This window comes from Lissotriton vulgaris, chromosome 12 (assembly GCF_964263255.1).
Source record: "Lissotriton vulgaris chromosome 12, aLisVul1.2, whole genome shotgun sequence".
In the NCBI taxonomy this organism is placed as follows: Eukaryota; Metazoa; Chordata; class Amphibia; order Caudata; family Salamandridae; genus Lissotriton; species Lissotriton vulgaris.
The window spans coordinates 557,295,916-557,301,266 of NC_141700.1; the positions used below are offsets into that span (position 1 = coordinate 557,295,916).

A 5,351-nucleotide genomic window follows, 5' to 3' on the forward strand; every position below is an offset into this window, starting at 1 on the left:
AGTAGGAGATGACCAAAATAAGCGGCCGTGCTGACTAAATTATTCGGCAAGAAGAGACAAATTAGGTCGCATAATACAGCACATTTTGTGATAGAATGATTTCAAAATGTGGTACTTTTCACCAATTTTAACACTGTTTTAGCAAAGATGTCATCTCAGTACCAATAAACTTCTGAAAGATGACCAGTCAACTTTTGTGAAGGGCTTTCCACTGCATGCCACATGGGTTGCTGTTTAAAAAAAATGTAAGTAACTTGTATGAGCTTAAAACATGTTTTCCCCCAAATCTGTAAACTGTACAGCCCATGCGGCAAATTCTTAATTATGTGGAAAACGATGGGGAAAAAAAATCACATAATTACAGTGGCCCTTATTGGAAGGTTTTCTGATCCTGGTTAGTTTGATGGGCGGTAGAGCTGGGACTTTTTCATGGAAAATTCAACCTAACAGCGCAGGACCCCCAGTGGGTCCAAACACTAGCCTGTCTGGTGTGCCCTCCAGTGGCACTAAGGTGGTGGCGGCTCTACTATGGGGGCTCGCTCCCTGCGTGGGGCGCAGGCAGCCTCACTCAGGGGCTAAAGACGCGTTAGCACCTGCGCACTTAGAGAGACTTAGATTGTGTGTTAACGATGGACAGCCCTACAACTTTGTTTATTGCTATTTCTTTGTATTCCACCTGGCTGGGGACCTCGTGATTTGTGTGTTTCTGGTACCAGGAGGTGTTCTGGTGTCAGATCTGGTGAGAGTTTGGCTGCAGACTCTCTGGTCCCCCGGACGCACAGAGTGCAGCGTTGTGGAAACGGGCCACTTCCACGGAAAAAGGGATGCGCTGTGCGTCGAAGGCCACGTGCTTCCTGCAGGAAGATTCGCCTCAGAGTCTTTGATCGCATCCATCCATGTCAGGGTCGAGGAGCCCCCTCACAGGCACTGAAGGGCCAGGCGAGGCCAGGAAAGGCGCACACACAGCACGTGCAGTGACCTACACACGGGATGGCAAAGCTGCACTGCTCAGGGCGCGGACTACTTAGACAGCCAGGGTTGATGCTGTCTGGGACGCAAGGCGCGTTGACTCGACGTCACAGTGCGGTGCTCTGAATCACAATAACGTCATAATCCGGGGGGCTCAGCAGGGCTAGATAAGGCCGCGCCGGGCCCATAAGTCTGTCAGTCGGACATTGCGGTCAAGATGATCACGGGAGTCCGAGGGCCCGGCCCTCCTGACGAGGAACCAAGCTCTCCAGCCATGATGGGACTCTGCGCCTGCGGGTTTCGCAGGCAGACGAGGATTCTGCAGGTAGTCTTCTGCCTGCTGGCCTTCGTGACGTGCCTGGGGTCCGTGATCTACCTGTATAGGGACTCACAGCTCCAGTTCCAGCAGCAGCAGGAGACGCTCTCCGGCCTGGTGGAAGTGATGTATGAGCAGCGGTCCAGTCTGGAGCAGTCCCTTGAGAAGGAGCGTGCGGAGCACAAGACCCATGAAGATTTTGGGGTACATAACTTAAAAGCTCAAGAAGCCCTGAGCAAGGAGAAGGAAGGCGCCATGAACCCCGACGTCACCCTCCCCTCTCGGCACATGACCCTGAAGAACCAGCATGAAGGAGCCAAGAAGCAGCTCTTGGACTTACAGGCGCAGTATAACTCCCTAAAGCTGGAAAACCGGCGCGCCTTGGAGAGCCACAACCAGAAATACGCCCAGCTCCAGCGGGAGAATGAGAACCACGTGGAGATGCTGATGGATACAATATCGAAACTAATCGAAGACAGTACAGTTCTTCGCAATGCATTTGAAGAGGTCCGCGCTAAGCTGCGTAGTGCGCAGGAGCAGCTGAATAAGATGCAGCAGCTGAATGAAGCTCTTCGGAGGATACCAAGCTACAAGCTGGTCCCAGCCCTGAGGCACCACCCATTGCAATTACAGACCCCAGATGAGAAGCCTTCCCGAGCCTTTGATGCTGAATTGCACCGCATTCGCGAACAGACTGGCCTACAAGCGAATTCTCAGGAGACACCGACAGACTCTGGGAAGAAAACCTCCGAACGTGCTGCCCAGACTGCAGAATCTGTCAGAAAATTGTTGGTACCCTGGACAGGGTCTCTTGAAGTTCTGATTGGACTCCAAGCGAACACAGACTCTGGGAAGAAAACCACAGAAAGTGCTGCCCAGACTGCAGTATCTATCGGAAAATTGTTGGTTCCCCGGACGAGGTCTCTTGAAGTTCTGACTAGCCTCCATGCGAACAATCTGGAGACGCCAACAGACTCTGGGAAGAAAACCCCAGAAAGTGATGCCGAGGCTATGGAATCTATCAGACAATTGTTGGCACTCTTCAGGGCTTCTTGAAGTTCTGCCACAGCCAGCCTTGCCTCTGTGGCTATCAAATGATAGAGATAGCCGTGCAGTGCGTTTCTAGAGGACGGTGAATAGCATCCAGGCTGGAGAGGAGCTGTTGAAAGACTTAAAGACGATAAACTTCACCATCAGAAACAGCACCATCTACTATGATGAATTCGGGAACATGAATATTGGCTAAGACATTGTGACCTGGACGGTGGACAAGAATGGGATGCCTTTTACGCCCTGTTGGCGAGTACACAGGAAATCTGACCCTTGATGCTGATCAGATTCAGTGCCACACGGAGAGACAGCTAACAACCTTTGATAGCTCTAGACTCCAGTGTGTGTGAATGAGAAAGAGACTGTGCAAGCTCTCCATCCAAGGGGCCAAATTAGGAATTTAAGGAAAATTGGATTCCACTCCATTCTTGCAAGCCAGGTCCTGGAAGCAATATTACTCTCTCTTGCTGAAGACAGTAGTGGAACATCTTATTCCCGGCCAACCAGGAGAGACTAATGGAAGCCAGGTTACCCTTCTTCATTCAAAGAGAATCCACTGACTCTCAGCCAGCAGAGATCAGTGGAAACCACTCTCCCTCTCTCAGCGGAGCATATTGGAAGCAATACCATCCACTTCCACCGAGAGAGTATTGGGGGCTCTTTTATTCTCCCCTTCCCGGCAGAGAGTAATGGAAGACATAGCACTTTTTTCCATCCAGAAGAGCGCCGTGGAAGTCAACCTACTCTTCCCGCTCAGAAGAGAGAAGTAGAATCTTCCTACTCACTCCAGCCAAGACAGAGTAATGAACGCCAACCACCTCTCCAGCCAGAAGAGAACAGCAGCAGCCAATGTTACCTTCTCCACCCAGCCATTATACACTCCCCCTTTCTCACCATGGCAGTGCCAAGGGGCTTCAAATATCCTTTGCAGAATTTTTGCCCACTAGTTTTTTAAAATGAGTTTAGCACTTTTTTGAGAGGTCTGTCTGCTGCCCTTTGTTTTACTTTTTTTGACATGATGTCTCTCAGCACAGTGGTACCCTACACCTCCGCTATACTTTTTAAATACTAATTCTTTGTAACTTATCTACATGATGGCTATTCCTTTCACCGTTCAAAGATGGCCGCTGGACTAATGATCATCTCTAAATCTGAGGTACGTGGTCCATCAGCATGATGGAGGTAATGGTCTCCGCCACTCTGTCAAATAGAGCACCGTCTTTCAAATGCTGAACCATCCCTCAGTAAAGAATGATTATATCTGAACTCAGTTTGTGGAATCTCTCACATCCAGTGATCCTTATACTCTTTAATAAAGCATCAGAAATATTAAAAAAATAAAATAAAATAGACCAGACTTGTATCTTGCTTATTCTTCACAAACCGTAGTGTTTTTTGTTTGAGACCACGGGCAAGGAAACCATGTTTTTTCCTTTCTGTGTACTGGACCAGGTACTCTAGTTTCAGAGCTGCAGATTTATGGTACACTAGAGCGCTCTAATCCGTACCAGCTCAATCACCACAGTGCACTCCACTCCGCTAGATGTAGCCTGCTAATGGTTGATAACCAGAGATGTGGGATGTTAGCATAAACGCTGTCTAAAATAGAATATTTACAGCAGGGTTTTACATTTTGATTAATAATGCCTCAAAGTCAATCGCCGTGACATCCTTGTCATCACATACTTCAGCACAAAACAGGGCTGGGGGTAACGTTGTGTTGAAATAGCTTAGAAGCCTTCTTTGGGTACTGGCCTGCAAACACCTGAACCTCTATGGTTAATTGCCCATGAAAGTCCTGAGCCACGTGATGACTTTACAGTCTTCAGGTCAGAAACAATTACTTTGATATGCGTTTTTCATCATTGAAATGCTGTTTGTTTTCCACAAGCAGCAAAAGTATTTATGGGTGAGATATCCTACTTCGAGCTAGTCTAGTAAAAGCAAGTGATGTGAATGCAGTGTCTTTTCACTAGATCCTTATTATTTAATCTTAATATATTTTAGGCACAAAGTGTTTCTCTTGCATTTTTGCTTCTTGGTTAGTGCTGATTTAGCATAGTTCAATGCTCGGAGAGGGACAGATTTACCCATTTTTTTGTTGCCAAAAAGTGTTTAGTAGTGTTTACATTTACTTCCAGTAAATGCTTTGCGTGCAGGCTCACTTGCAACATGATAGACGTTAAAATAGATGCATATTCTTGTAATAGCCTTTGACTAAATGCAGTAAAATGGTGCATGGATCACCATTAACTTGTGTCGTAGGAATCACTGTAGAAGGGCTTTGGGCATCAAGGTTTCTTCAGATGGAGTCTGGGTATCGGGGTTGAGGGAAGGATTCATGGGAATGTTTTCTATACAAAGGGTAAAGTCAAGCAATCCGTAATAAGGTATATGTTATGTAGATTTTCGGACCTGAGGCTCACAGTAGTAACAGTTTGGTTCCTGATGAATGCTGAAAGGTGAAACGAGAAAAGCGCCCCGAGTTGGAAAGGTTGTGATAGTGTAGCAACTGGTGGAAGTCTTTTTAAAAAAATAATAATTTGTAGGTGAAGTAGTAACATACACATTTCAGGCGACAGACCAGTAGTATGGAAATTCCATCCTACTACATTGCATGTTGGTATTCATTCCTGACTCGAGGTTCTTTCTTACGACAAACCAATGGTAGGATAATGTGCTAGCAGTTAAGAATGTATTTATGAGAGTCCCAAACAACAACGAAGGAGACTTAACAGAGCACCAAAATATACTTTAAAAAGCCTGACTTTTTCTTTCTTTTTTTAGATTTCTCCGCAATACCCCTTGTACGTACTACAGTGGGAAATAAATGTTTTAGTTTTAATAGTGTGACCAAGATGAAAACTTTCTTGCAGGTATTGCTCCGGGAAAATGGGGCAAACGGATTGTTGGTGCTTCTCTGTCATGAACATCTGGTTTAGGTGCTTCTTTATGAATTGTTTGTTTATGCTATTTTTTAAGACCCTTTTGTCTTCACTGTATGAAAAACAATATT

The 5,351-nt window shown here is 46.3% G+C and overlaps 1 pseudogene; it reads left to right on the forward strand.

Moving 5' to 3' along the window:
* The first annotated feature begins 1,246 nt into the window (after window positions 1–1,246).
* LOC147677736 (Golgi integral membrane protein 4-like) lies at window positions 1,247–2,531 on the forward strand (annotated as a pseudogene).
* The last annotated feature ends 2,820 nt before the right edge of the window (window positions 2,532–5,351 follow it).